This window comes from Pseudophryne corroboree, chromosome 11 (genome assembly GCF_028390025.1).
Source record: "Pseudophryne corroboree isolate aPseCor3 chromosome 11, aPseCor3.hap2, whole genome shotgun sequence".
Lineage (NCBI taxonomy): Eukaryota > Metazoa > Chordata > Amphibia > Anura > Myobatrachidae > Pseudophryne > Pseudophryne corroboree.
Genome location: NC_086454.1, coordinates 179,426,051 through 179,440,377, shown reverse-complemented (window position 1 = coordinate 179,440,377; position 14,327 = coordinate 179,426,051). Strand labels below are relative to the sequence as shown.

The following is a 14,327-nucleotide window of genomic DNA, read 5'->3' as shown; positions in this document are numbered from 1 at the left end:
ATGATTATTATTTGATAAAATGTCCGTAAAATGTACAATACAGTTCATGAGCATTGGTGTTGGCATGGTGTGATGTTAAAGGCTCTGATTTCTAATTAATTTAGTACAAGATCAAAAGTCCTTGACACCTAAATTTGACATTAAACTATACTAGCTATTATATTTCACAAAGTTTACATATTAATATTGAAGCAAATTAAAATAAAATGTATCAGATATTTCTGCCAACAGGAAAACTGTTTTGATTTCCAAGTAGCACCATCTAATTGAGGTAAGTAGTAGTGGCCGAGTGGTTAAGGCGATGGACTTGAAATCCATGGGGGTTTTCCCGCGCAGGTTCAAATCCTGCCAGCTATGAACTGCTTTTTATGCATGTAGAAAGCTAAGCTCATTTGTCCTTGATAACTTTATTTTCCATGAAACTAAAGTAGCTTTTACATTTCCCAAAGTATAACTTACTGTAAAAGCTACCAAAAAAGGAAAACATTGATTTTGCACACAGCTTGTCAGTGAAACAACATTAAGGTAGTTGTGGCCGAGTGGTTAAGGTGATGGACTCAAAATCCATTTGCTTTTCAAGCTAGTTTAAAAACGAAATGCATTCAAGATGAAAAGAATCAAAGCATGTTATGTTTAAGAATTGAGTTCTCAATCTCAGCTTAGCTCACCTACATATAAATCCTGTTTTACAATGGACTTCTTTTTAAACCATATAATCTCAGACAGTGTCTTCCTGCATTCTATGTACATGCTTGTGACCTTGTATAAATGTTTCCCAGTGGCAACTTAAGCATGCAGATTCTTTCTATCTGGACTTACAGCTGTAGAGATGTAATGAAAGGTAAGAAATAATGTCTGGTAATCAACAAACTATTAATTGTGCAGTGTCAGTTGTTATAATTCCAAACTTTATTAAGGAATAGACCATAAGTTCTCAAACTCAGTCCTCAGGACCCCACACAGTGTATGTTTTGCAGGTAACCCAGCAGGTGCATAGGTGTATTAATTACTCACTGACACATTTAAAAAAGTCCACTTTTGGAGCTAATTATTTACTTGTGGTTCTGCGAGGAGACCTGCAAAACATGCACTGTGTGGGGTTCTGAGGACCAAGTTTGAGAACCTGTGGAATAGACCAATGAAAAACCTAATATATTTTAAATGATTATTATTTGATAAAATGTCCGTAAAATGTACAATACAGTTCATGAGCACTAGTGTTGGCATGGTGTGATGTTAAAGGCTCTGATTTCTAATTAATTTAGTACAAGATCAAAAGTCCTTGACACCTATATTTGACATTAAACTATACTAGCTATTATATTTCACAAAGTTTACATATTAATATTGAAGCAAATTAAAATAAAATGTATCAGATATTTCTGCCAACAGGAAAAATGTTTTGATTTCCAAGTAGCACCATCCAATTGAGGTAAGTAGTTGTGGCCGAGTGGTTAAGGCGATGGACTTGAAATCCATTGGGGTTTCCCCGCGCAGGTTCAAACCCTGCCAGCTACGTACTGCTTTTTATGCATGTAGAAAGCTAAGCTCATTTGTCCTTGATAACTTTATTTTCCATGAAACTAAAGTAGCTTTTACATTTCCCAAAGTTTAACTTACTGTAAAAGCTACCAAAAAAGGAAAACATTGATTTTGCACACAGCTTGTCAGTGAAACAACATTAAGGTAGTTGTGGCCGAGTGGTTAAGGTGATGGACTCAAAATCCATTTGCTTTTCAAGCTGGTTTAAAAACGAAATGCATTCAAGATGAAGAGAATCAAAGCATGTTATGTTTAAGAATTGAGTTCTCAATCTCAGCTTAGCTCACCTACATATAAATCCTGTTTTACAATGGACTACTTTATAAACCATATAATCTCAGACAGTGTCTTCCTGCATTCTATGTCCATGCTTGTGACCTTGTATAAATGTTTCCCAGTGGCAACTTATGCATTCAGATTCTTTCTATCTGGTCTTACAGCTGTAGAGATGTAATGAAAGGTAAGAAATAATGTCTGGTAATCAACAAACTATTAATTGTGCAGTGTCAGTTGTTAGAATTCCAAACTTTATTAAGGAATAGACCATAAGTTCTCAAACTCAGTCCTCAGGACCCCACACAGTGTATGTTTTGCAGGTAACCCAGCAGGTGCATAGGTGTATTAATTACTCACTGACACATTTGAAAAAGTCCACTTTTGGAGCTAATTATTTACTTGTGGTTCTGCGAGGAGACCTGCAAAACATGCACTGTGTGGGGTTCTGAGATCCGAGTTTGAGAACCTGTGGAATAGACTAATGAAAAACCTAATATATTTTAAATTATTATTATTTGATAAAATGTCCGTAAAATGCACAATACAGTTCATGAGCACTAGTGTTGGCATGGTGTGATGTTAAAGGCTCTTATTTCTAATTAATTTAGTACAAGATCAAAAGTCCTTGACACCTATATTTGACATTAAACTATACTAGCTATTATATTTCACAAAGTTTACATATTAATATTGAAGCAAATTAAAATAAAATGTATCAGATATTTCTGCCAACAGGAAAAATGTTTTGATTTCCAAGTAGCACCATACAATTGAGGTCAGGTAGTTGTGGCTGAGTGGTTAAGGCGATGGACTTGAAATCCATTGGGGTTTCCCCGCGCAGGTTCAAATCCTACCAGCTGCGTACTGCTTTTTATGCATCATTAAGCTCATTTGTCCTTGATAACTTTATTTTCCATGAAACTAAAGTAGCTTTTACATTTCCCAAAGTTTAACTTACTGTAAAAGCTACCAAAAAAGGAAAACATTGATTTTGCACACAGCTTGTCAGTGAAACAACATTAAGGTTGTTGTGGCCGAGTGGTTAAGGTGATGGACTCGAAATCCATTTGCTTTTCAAGCTGGTTTAAAAACGAAATGCATTCAAGATGAAGAGAATCAAAGCATGTTATGTTTAAGAATTGAGTTATCAATCTCAGCTTAGCTCACCTACATATATATCCTGTTTTACAATGGACTTCTTTTTAAACCATATAATCTCAGACAGTGTCTTTCTGCATTCTATGTACATGCTTGTGACCTTGTATAAATGTTTCCCAGTGGCAACTTGTGCATGCAGATTCTTTCTATCTGGACTTACAGCTGTAGAGATGTAATGAAAGGTAAGAAATAATGTCTGGTAATCAACAAACTATTAATTGTGCAGTGTCAGTTGTTATAATTCCAAACTTTATTAAGGAATAGACCATAAGTTCTCAAACTCAGTCCTCAGGACCCCACACAGTGTATGTTTTGCAGGTAACCCAGCAGGTGCATAGGTGTATTAATTACTCACTGACACATTTTAAAAAGTCCACTTGTGGAGCTAATTATTTACTTGTGGTTCTGCGAGGAGACCTGCAAAACATGCACTGTGTTGGGTTCTGAGAACCGAGTTTGAGAACCTGTGGAATAGACCAATGAAAAACCTAATATATTTTAAATGATTATTATTTGATAAAATGTCCGTAAAATGTACAATACAGTTCATAAGCACTAGTGTTGGCATGGTGTGATGTTAAAGGCTCTGATTTCTAATTAATTTAGTACAAGATCAAAAGTCCTTGACACCTATATTTGACATTAAACTATACTAGCTATTATATTTCACAAAGTTTACATATTAATATTGAAGCAAATTAAAATAAAATGTATCAGATATTTCTGCCAACAGGAAAACTGTTTTGATTTCCAAGTAGCACCATCCAATTGAGGTCAGGTAGTTGTGGCCGAGTGGTTAAGGCGATGGACTTGAAATCCATTGGGGTTTCCCCGCGCAGGTTCAAATCCTGCCAGCTACGTACTGCTTTTTATGCATGTAGAAAGCTAAGCTCATTTGTCCTTGATAACTTTATTTTCCATGAAACTAAAGTAGCTTTTACATTTCCCAAAGTTTAACTTACTGTAAAAGCTACCAAAAAAGGAAAACATTGATTTTGCACACAGCTTGTCAGTGAAACAACATTAAGGTAGTTGTGGCCGAGTGGTTAAGGTGATGGACTCAAAATCCATTTGCTTTTCAAGCTGGTTTAAAAACGAAATGCATTCAAGATGAAGAGAATCAAAGCATGTTATGTTTAAGAATTGAGTTCTCAATCTCAGCTTAGCTCACCTACATATATATCCTGTTTTACAATGGACTTCTTTTTAAACCATATAATCTCAGACAGTGTCTTCCTGCATTCTATGTACATGCTTGTGACCTTGTATAAATGTTTCCCAGTGGCAACTTATGCATGCAGATTCTTTCTATCTGGACTTACAGCTGTAGAGATGTAATGAAAGGTAAGACATAATGTCTGGTAATCAACAAACTATTAATTGTGCAGTGTCAGTTGTTATAATTCCAAACTTTAATAAGGAATAGACCATAAGTTCTCAAACTCAGTCCTCAGGTCCCACACAGTGTATATTTTGCAGGTAACCCAGCAGGTGCATAGGTGTATTAATTACTCACTGACAGATTTTAAAAAGTCCACTTGTGGAGCTAATTATTTACTTGTGGTTCTGCGAGGAGACCTGCAAAACATGCACTGTGTGGGGTTCTGAGAACCGAGTTTGAGAACCTGTGGAATAGACCAATGAAAAACCTAATATATTTTAAATTATTATTATTTGATAAAATGTCTGTAAAATGCACAATACAGTTCATGAGCGCTAGTGTTGGCATGGTGTGATGTTAAAGGCTCTGATTTCTAATTAATTTAGTACAAGATCAAAAGTCCTTGACACCTATATTTGACATTAAACTATACTAGCTATTATATTTCACAAAATTTACATATTAATATTGAAGCAAATTAAAATAAAATGTATCAGATATTTCTGCCAACAGGAATAATGTTTTGATTTCCCAGTAGCACCATCCAATTGAGGTAAGTAGTTGTGGCTAAGTGGTTAAGGCGATGGACTTGAAATCTCTTGGGGTTTCCCCGCGCAGGTTCAAATCCTGCCAGCTACGTACTGCTTTTTATGCATGTAGAAAGCTAAGCTCATTTGTCCTTGATAACTTTATTTTCCATGAAACTAAAGTAGCTTTTACATTTCCCAAAGTTTAACTTACTGTAGAAGCTACCAAAAAAGGAAAACATTGATTTTGCACACAGCTTGTTAGTGAAACAACATTAAGGTAGTTGTGGCCGAGTGGTTAAGGTGATGGACTCGAAATCCATTTGCTTTTCAAGCTGGTTTAAAAACGAAATGCATTCAAGATGAAGAGAATCAAAGCATGTTATGTTTAAGAATTGAGTTATCAATCTCAGCTTAGCTCACCTACATATATATCCTGTTTTACAATGGACTTCTTTTTAAACCATATAATCTCAGACAGTGTCTTCCTGCATTCTATGTACATGCTTGTGACCTTGTATAAATGTTTCCCAGTGGCAACTTATGCATGCAGATTCTTTCTATCTGGACTTACAGCTGTAGAGATGTAATGAAAGGTAAGAAATAATGTCTGGTAATCAACAAACTATTAATTGTGCAGTGTCAGTTGTTATAATTCCAAACTTTATTAAGGAATAGACCATAAGTTCTCAAACTCAGTCCTCAGGACCCCACACAGTGTATGTTTTGCAGGTAACCCAGCAGGTGCATAGGTGTATTAATTACTCACTGACACATTTTAAAAAGTCCACTTGTGGAGCTAATTATTTACTTGTGGTTCTGCGAGGAGACCTGCAAAACATGCACTGTGTGGGGTTCTGAGGACCGAGTCTGAGAACCTGTGGAATAGACCAACGAAAAATCTAATATATTTTAAATGATTATTATTTGATAAAATGTCCGTAAAATGAACAATACAGTTCATGAGCACTAGTGTTGGCATGGTGTGATGTTAAAGGCTCTGATTTCTAATTAATTTAGTACAAGATCAAAAGTCCTTGACACCTATATTTGACATTAAACTATACTAGCTATTATATTTCACAAAGTTTACATATTAATATTGAAGCTAATTAAAATAAAATGTATCAGATATTTCTGCCAACAGGAAAAATGTTTTGATTTCCAAGTAGCACCATCCAATTGAGGTCAGGTAGTTGTGGCTGAGTGGTTAAGGCGATGGACTTGAAATCCATTGGGGTTTCCCCGCGCAGATTCAAATCCTGCCAGCTACGTACTGCTTTTTATGCATGTAGAAAGCTAAGCTCATTTGTCCTTGATAACTTTATTTTCCATAAAAACTAAAGTAGCTTTTACATTTCCCAAAGTTTAACTTACTGTAAAAGCTACCAAAAAAGGAAAACATTGATTTTGCACACAGCTTGTCAGTGAAACAACATTAAGGTAGTTGTGGCCGACTGGTTAAGGTGATGGACTCGAAATCCATTTGCTTTTCAAGCTGGTTTAAAAACGAAATGCATTCAAGATGAAGAGAATCAAAGCATGTTATGTTTAAGAATTGAGTTCTCAATCTCAGCTTAGCTCACCTACATATATATCCTGTTTTCAATGGACTTCTTTTTAAACCATATAATCTCAGACAGTGTCTTCCTGCATTCTATGTACATGCTTGTGACCTTGTATAAATGTTTCCCAGTGGCAACTTATGCATGCAGATTCTTTCTATCTGGACTTACAGCTGTAGAGATGTAATGAAAGGTAAGAAATAATGTCTGGTAATCAACAAACTATTAAATGCGCTGTGTCAGTTGTTATAATTCCAAACTTTATTAAGGAATAGACCATAAGTTCTCAAACTCAGTCCTCAGGACCCCACACAGTGTATGTTTTGCAGGTAACCCAGCAGGTGCATAGGTGTATTAATTACTCACTGACACATTTTAAAAAGTCCACTTGTGGAGCTAATTATTTACTTGTGGTTCTGCGAGGAGACCTGCAAAACATGCACTGTGTGGGGTTCTGAGAACCGAGTTTGAGAACCTGTGGAATAGACCAATGAAAAACCTAATATATTTTAAATTATTATTATTTGATAAAATGTCCGTAAAATGTACAATACAGTTCATGAGCACTATTGTTGGCATGGTGTGATGTAAAAGTCTCTGATTTCTAATTAATTTAGTACAAGATCAAAAGTCCTTGACACCTATATTTGATATTAAACTATACTAGCTATTATATTTCACAAAGTTTACATATTAATATTGAAGCAAATTAAAATAAAATGTATCAGATATTTCTGCCAACAGGAAATATGATTTGATTTCCAAGTAGCACCATCCAATTGAGGTCAGGTAGTTGTGGCCGAGTGGTTAAGGCGATGGACTTGAAATCCATTGGGGTTTCCCCGCGCAGATTCAAATCCTGCCAGCTACGTACTGCTTTTTATGCATGTAGAAAGCTAAGCTCATTTGTCCTTGATAACTTTATTTTCCATAAAAACTAAAGTAGCTTTTACATTTCCCAAAGTATAATTTACTGTAAAAGCTACCAAAAAAGGAAAACATTGATTTTGCACACAGCTTGTCAGTGAAACAACATTAAGGTAGTTGTGGCCGAGTGGTTAAGGTGATGGACTCAAAATCCATTTGCTTTTCAAGCTGGTTTAAAAACGAAATGCATTCAAGATGAAGAGAATCAAAGCATGTTATGTTTAAGAATTGAGTTCTCAATCTCAGCTTAGCTCACCTACATATAAATCCTGTTTTACAATGGACTACTTTATAAACCATATAATCTCAGACAGTGTCTTCCTGCATTCTATGTCCATGCTTGTGACCTTGTATAAATGTTTCCCAGTGGCAACTTATGCATTCAGATTCTTTCTATCTGGTCTTACAGCTGTAGAGATGTAATGAAAGGTAAGAAATAATGTCTGGTAATCAACAAACTATTAATTGTGCAGTGTCAGTTGTTAGAATTCCAAACTTTATTAAGGAATAGACCATAAGTTCTCAAACTCAGTCCTCAGGACCCCACACAGTGTATGTTTTGCAGGTAACCCAGCAGGTGCATAGGTGTATTAATTACTCACTGACACATTTGAAAAAGTCCACTTTTGGAGCTAATTATTTACTTGTGGTTCTGCGAGGAGACCTGCAAAACATGCACTGTGTGGGGTTCTGAGATCCGAGTTTGAGAACCTGTGGAATAGACTAATGAAAAACCTAATATATTTTAAATTATTATTATTTGATAAAATGTCCGTAAAATGCACAATACAGTTCATGAGCACTGGTGTTGGCATGGTGTGATGTTAAAGGCTCTTATTTCTAATTAATTTAGTACAAGATCAAAAGTCCTTGACACCTATATTTGACATTAAACTATACTAGCTATTATATTTCACAAAGTTTACATATTAATATTGAAGCAAATTAAAATAAAATGTATCAGATATTTCTGCCAACAGGAAAAATGTTTTGATTTCCAAGTAGCACCATACAATTGAGGTCAGGTAGTTGTGGCTGAGTGGTTAAGGCGATGGACTTGAAATCCATTGGGGTTTCCCCGCGCAGGTTCAAATCCTACCAGCTGCGTACTGCTTTTTATGCATCATTAAGCTCATTTGTCCTTGATAACTTTATTTTCCATGAAACTAAAGTAGCTTTTACATTTCCCAAAGTTTAACTTACTGTAAAAGCTACCAAAAAAGGAAAACATTGATTTTGCACACAGCTTGTCAGTGAAACAACATTAAGGTTGTTGTGGCCGAGTGGTTAAGGTGATGGACTCGAAATCCATTTGCTTTTCAAGCTGGTTTAAAAACGAAATGCATTCAAGATGAAGAGAATCAAAGCATGTTATGTTTAAGAATTGAGTTATCAATCTCAGCTTAGCTCACCTACATATATATCCTGTTTTACAATGGACTTCTTTTTAAACCATATAATCTCAGACAGTGTCTTTCTGCATTCTATGTACATGCTTGTGACCTTGTATAAATGTTTCCCAGTGGCAACTTGTGCATGCAGATTCTTTCTATCTGGACTTACAGCTGTAGAGATGTAATGAAAGGTAAGAAATAATGTCTGGTAATCAACAAACTATTAATTGTGCAGTGTCAGTTGTTATAATTCCAAACTTTATTAAGGAATAGACCATAAGTTCTCAAACTCAGTCCTCAGGACCCCACACAGTGTATGTTTTGCAGGTAACCCAGCAGGTGCATAGGTGTATTAATTACTCACTGACACATTTTAAAAAGTCCACTTGTGGAGCTAATTATTTACTTGTGGTTCTGCGAGGAGACCTGCAAAACATGCACTGTGTTGGGTTCTGAGAACCGAGTTTGAGAACCTGTGGAATAGACCAATGAAAAACCTAATATATTTTAAATGATTATTATTTGATAAAATGTCCGTAAAATGTACAATACAGTTCATAAGCACTAGTGTTGGCATGGTGTGATGTTAAAGGCTCTGATTTCTAATTAATTTAGTACAAGATCAAAAGTCCTTGACACCTATATTTGACATTAAACTATACTAGCTATTATATTTCACAAAGTTTACATATTAATATTGAAGCAAATTAAAATAAAATGTATCAGATATTTCTGCCAACAGGAAAACTGTTTTGATTTCCAAGTAGCACCATCCAATTGAGGTCAGGTAGTTGTGGCCGAGTGGTTAAGGCGATGGACTTGAAATCCATTGGGGTTTCCCCGCGCAGGTTCAAATCCTGCCAGCTACGTACTGCTTTTTATGCATGTAGAAAGCTAAGCTCATTTGTCCTTGATAACTTTATTTTCCATGAAACTAAAGTAGCTTTTACATTTCCCAAAGTTTAACTTACTGTAAAAGCTACCAAAAAAGGAAAACATTGATTTTGCACACAGCTTGTCAGTGAAACAACATTAAGGTAGTTGTGGCCGAGTGGTTAAGGTGATGGACTCAAAATCCATTTGCTTTTCAAGCTGGTTTAAAAACGAAATGCATTCAAGATGAAGAGAATCAAAGCATGTTATGTTTAAGAATTGAGTTCTCAATCTCAGCTTAGCTCACCTACATATATATCCTGTTTTACAATGGACTTCTTTTTAAACCATATAATCTCAGACAGTGTCTTCCTGCATTCTATGTACATGCTTGTGACCTTGTATAAATGTTTCCCAGTGGCAACTTATGCATGCAGATTCTTTCTATCTGGACTTACAGCTGTAGAGATGTAATGAAAGGTAAGACATAATGTCTGGTAATCAACAAACTATTAATTGTGCAGTGTCAGTTGTTATAATTCCAAACTTTAATAAGGAATAGACCATAAGTTCTCAAACTCAGTCCTCAGGTCCCACACAGTGTATATTTTGCAGGTAACCCAGCAGGTGCATAGGTGTATTAATTACTCACTGACAGATTTTAAAAAGTCCACTTGTGGAGCTAATTATTTACTTGTGGTTCTGCGAGGAGACCTGCAAAACATGCACTGTGTGGGGTTCTGAGAACCGAGTTTGAGAACCTGTGGAATAGACCAATGAAAAACCTAATATATTTTAAATTATTATTATTTGATAAAATGTCTGTAAAATGCACAATACAGTTCATGAGCGCTAGTGTTGGCATGGTGTGATGTTAAAGGCTCTGATTTCTAATTAATTTAGTACAAGATCAAAAGTCCTTGACACCTATATTTGACATTAAACTATACTAGCTATTATATTTCACAAAATTTACATATTAATATTGAAGCAAATTAAAATAAAATGTATCAGATATTTCTGCCAACAGGAATAATGTTTTGATTTCCCAGTAGCACCATCCAATTGAGGTAAGTAGTTGTGGCTAAGTGGTTAAGGCGATGGACTTGAAATCTCTTGGCGTTTCCCCGCGCAGGTTCAAATCCTGCCAGCTACGTACTGCTTTTTATGCATGTAGAAAGCTAAGCTCATTTGTCCTTGATAACTTTATTTTCCATGAAACTAAAGTAGCTTTTACATTTCCCAAAGTTTAACTTACTGTAGAAGCTACCAAAAAAGGAAAACATTGATTTTGCACACAGCTTGTTAGTGAAACAACATTAAGGTAGTTGTGGCCGAGTGGTTAAGGTGATGGACTCGAAATCCATTTGCTTTTCAAGCTGGTTTAAAAACGAAATGCATTCAAGATGAAGAGAATCAAAGCATGTTATGTTTAAGAATTGAGTTATCAATCTCAGCTTAGCTCACCTACATATATATCCTGTTTTACAATGGACTTCTTTTTAAACCATATAATCTCAGACAGTGTCTTCCTGCATTCTATGTACATGCTTGTGACCTTGTATAAATGTTTCCCAGTGGCAACTTATGCATGCAGATTCTTTCTATCTGGACTTACAGCTGTAGAGATGTAATGAAAGGTAAGAAATAATGTCTGGTAATCAACAAACTATTAATTGTGCAGTGTCAGTTGTTATAATTCCAAACTTTATTAAGGAATAGACCATAAGTTCTCAAACTCAGTCCTCAGGACCCCACACAGTGTATGTTTTGCAGGTAACCCAGCAGGTGCATAGGTGTATTAATTACTCACTGACACATTTTAAAAAGTCCACTTGTGGAGCTAATTATTTACTTGTGGTTCTGCGAGGAGACCTGCAAAACATGCACTGTGTGGGGTTCTGAGGACCGAGTCTGAGAACCTGTGGAATAGACCAACGAAAAATCTAATATATTTTAAATGATTATTATTTGATAAAATGTCCGTAAAATGAACAATACAGTTCATGAGCACTAGTGTTGGCATGGTGTGATGTTAAAGGCTCTGATTTCTAATTAATTTAGTACAAGATCAAAAGTCCTTGACACCTATATTTGACATTAAACTATACTAGCTATTATATTTCACAAAGTTTACATATTAATATTGAAGCTAATTAAAATAAAATGTATCAGATATTTCTGCCAACAGGAAAAATGTTTTGATTTCCAAGTAGCACCATCCAATTGAGGTCAGGTAGTTGTGGCTGAGTGGTTAAGGCGATGGACTTGAAATCCATTGGGGTTTCCCCGCGCAGATTCAAATCCTGCCAGCTACGTACTGCTTTTTATGCATGTAGAAAGCTAAGCTCATTTGTCCTTGATAACTTTATTTTCCATAAAAACTAAAGTAGCTTTTACATTTCCCAAAGTTTAACTTACTGTAAAAGCTACCAAAAAAGGAAAACATTGATTTTGCACACAGCTTGTCAGTGAAACAACATTAAGGTAGTTGTGGCCGACTGGTTAAGGTGATGGACTCGAAATCCATTTGCTTTTCAAGCTGGTTTAAAAACGAAATGCATTCAAGATGAAGAGAATCAAAGCATGTTATGTTTAAGAATTGAGTTCTCAATCTCAGCTTAGCTCACCTACATATATATCCTGTTTTCAATGGACTTCTTTTTAAACCATATAATCTCAGACAGTGTCTTCCTGCATTCTATGTACATGCTTGTGACCTTGTATAAATGTTTCCCAGTGGCAACTTATGCATGCAGATTCTTTCTATCTGGACTTACAGCTGTAGAGATGTAATGAAAGGTAAGAAATAATGTCTGGTAATCAACAAACTATTAAATGCGCTGTGTCAGTTGTTATAATTCCAAACTTTATTAAGGAATAGACCATAAGTTCTCAAACTCAGTCCTCAGGACCCCACACAGTGTATGTTTTGCAGGTAACCCAGCAGGTGCATAGGTGTATTAATTACTCACTGACACATTTTAAAAAGTCCACTTGTGGAGCTAATTATTTACTTGTGGTTCTGCGAGGAGACCTGCAAAACATGCACTGTGTGGGGTTCTGAGAACCGAGTTTGAGAACCTGTGGAATAGACCAATGAAAAACCTAATATATTTTAAATTATTATTATTTGATAAAATGTCCGTAAAATGTACAATACAGTTCATGAGCACTATTGTTGGCATGGTGTGATGTAAAAGTCTCTGATTTCTAATTAATTTAGTACAAGATCAAAAGTCCTTGACACCTATATTTGATATTAAACTATACTAGCTATTATATTTCACAAAGTTTACATATTAATATTGAAGCAAATTAAAATAAAATGTATCAGATATTTCTGCCAACAGGAAATATGATTTGATTTCCAAGTAGCACCATCCAATTGAGGTCAGGTAGTTGTGGCCGAGTGGTTAAGGCGATGGACTTGAAATCCATTGGGGTTTCCCCGCGCAGATTCAAATCCTGCCAGCTACGTACTGCTTTTTATGCATGTAGAAAGCTAAGCTCATTTGTCCTTGATAACTTTATTTTCCATAAAAACTAAAGTAGCTTTTACATTTCCCAAAGTATAATTTACTGTAAAAGCTACCAAAAAAGGAAAACATTGATTTTGCACACAGCTTGTCAGTGAAACAACATTAAGGTAGTTGTGGCCGACTGGTTAAGGTGATGGACTCGAAATCCATTTGCTTTTCAAGCTGGTTTAAAAACGAAATGCATTCAAGATGAAGAGAATCAAAGCATGTTATGTTTAAGAATTGAGTTCTCAATCTCAGCTTAGCTCACCTACATATATATCCTGTTTTACAATGGACTTCTTTTTAAACCATATAATCTCAGACAGTGTCTTCCTGCATTCTATGTACATGCTTGTGACCTTGTATAAATGTTTCCCAGTGGCAACTTATGCATGCAGATTCTTTCTATCTGGACTTACAGCTGTAGAGATGTAATGAAAGGTAAGAAATAATGTCTGGTAATCAACAAACTATTAAATGTGCAGTGTCAGTTGTTATAATTCCAAACTTTATTAAGGAATAGACCATAAGTTCTCAAACTCAGTTCTCAGGACCCCACACAGTGTATGTTTTGCAGGTAACCCAGCAGGTGCATAGGTGTATTAATTACTCACTGACACATTTTAAAAAGTCCACTTGTGGAGCTAATTATTTACTTGTGGTTCTGCGAGGAGACCTGCAAAACATGCACTGTGTGGGGTTCTGAGAACCGAGTTTGAGAACCTGTGGAATAGACCAATGAAAAACCTAATATATTTTAAATTATTATTATTTGATAAAATGTCCGTAAAATGTACAATACAGTTCATGAGCACTATTGTTGGCATGGTGTGATGTTAAAGGCTCTGATTTCTAATTAATTTAGTACAAGATCAAAAGTCCTTGACACCTATATTTGATATTAAACTATACTAGCTATTATATTTCACAAAGTTTACATATTAATATTAAAGCAAATTAAAATAAAATGTATCAGATATTTCTGCCAACAGGAAAAATGTTTTGATTTCCAAGTAGCACCATCTAATTGAGGTCAGGTAGTTGTAGCCGAGTGGTTAAGGTGATGGACTTAAAATCCATTGGGGTTTCCCCGCGCAGGTTCAAATCCTGCCAGCTACGTACTGCTTTTTATTAGAGATGTGCACCGGAAATTTTTCGGG

The 14,327-nt window shown here is 35.5% G+C and overlaps 13 non-coding genes across 13 annotated transcripts; all 13 read left to right on the top strand.

Annotated features, from left to right (window-relative positions):
* Positions 1–275: 275 nt before the first annotated feature.
* On the top strand, positions 276–357 carry TRNAS-UGA (transfer RNA serine (anticodon UGA)). The gene has a single exon. It is a non-coding gene; the product is annotated as a tRNA-Ser (tRNA).
* A 1,079-nt stretch (positions 358–1,436) lies between these two features.
* TRNAS-UGA (transfer RNA serine (anticodon UGA)) lies at positions 1,437–1,518 on the top strand. The gene has a single exon. It is a non-coding gene; the product is annotated as a tRNA-Ser (tRNA).
* Positions 1,519–2,598: 1,080 nt separating this feature from the next.
* Positions 2,599–2,680, top strand: TRNAS-UGA (transfer RNA serine (anticodon UGA)). The gene has a single exon. It is a non-coding gene; the product is annotated as a tRNA-Ser (tRNA).
* A 1,074-nt stretch (positions 2,681–3,754) lies between these two features.
* Positions 3,755–3,836, top strand: TRNAS-UGA (transfer RNA serine (anticodon UGA)). Its single transcript has one exon. It is a non-coding gene; the product is annotated as a tRNA-Ser (tRNA).
* A 1,078-nt stretch (positions 3,837–4,914) lies between these two features.
* TRNAS-UGA (transfer RNA serine (anticodon UGA)) lies at positions 4,915–4,996 on the top strand. The gene has a single exon. It is a non-coding gene; the product is annotated as a tRNA-Ser (tRNA).
* Positions 4,997–6,076: 1,080 nt separating this feature from the next.
* On the top strand, positions 6,077–6,158 carry TRNAS-UGA (transfer RNA serine (anticodon UGA)). Its single transcript has one exon. It is a non-coding gene; the product is annotated as a tRNA-Ser (tRNA).
* A 1,080-nt stretch (positions 6,159–7,238) lies between these two features.
* On the top strand, positions 7,239–7,320 carry TRNAS-UGA (transfer RNA serine (anticodon UGA)). The gene has a single exon. It is a non-coding gene; the product is annotated as a tRNA-Ser (tRNA).
* Positions 7,321–8,401: 1,081 nt separating this feature from the next.
* On the top strand, positions 8,402–8,483 carry TRNAS-UGA (transfer RNA serine (anticodon UGA)). The gene has a single exon. It is a non-coding gene; the product is annotated as a tRNA-Ser (tRNA).
* A 1,074-nt stretch (positions 8,484–9,557) lies between these two features.
* TRNAS-UGA (transfer RNA serine (anticodon UGA)) lies at positions 9,558–9,639 on the top strand. The gene has a single exon. It is a non-coding gene; the product is annotated as a tRNA-Ser (tRNA).
* A 1,078-nt stretch (positions 9,640–10,717) lies between these two features.
* Positions 10,718–10,799, top strand: TRNAS-UGA (transfer RNA serine (anticodon UGA)). Its single transcript has one exon. It is a non-coding gene; the product is annotated as a tRNA-Ser (tRNA).
* A 1,080-nt stretch (positions 10,800–11,879) lies between these two features.
* TRNAS-UGA (transfer RNA serine (anticodon UGA)) lies at positions 11,880–11,961 on the top strand. The gene has a single exon. It is a non-coding gene; the product is annotated as a tRNA-Ser (tRNA).
* A 1,080-nt stretch (positions 11,962–13,041) lies between these two features.
* On the top strand, positions 13,042–13,123 carry TRNAS-UGA (transfer RNA serine (anticodon UGA)). Its single transcript has one exon. It is a non-coding gene; the product is annotated as a tRNA-Ser (tRNA).
* A 1,081-nt stretch (positions 13,124–14,204) lies between these two features.
* On the top strand, positions 14,205–14,286 carry TRNAL-UAA (transfer RNA leucine (anticodon UAA)). The gene has a single exon. It is a non-coding gene; the product is annotated as a tRNA-Leu (tRNA).
* The last annotated feature ends 41 nt before the right edge of the window (positions 14,287–14,327 follow it).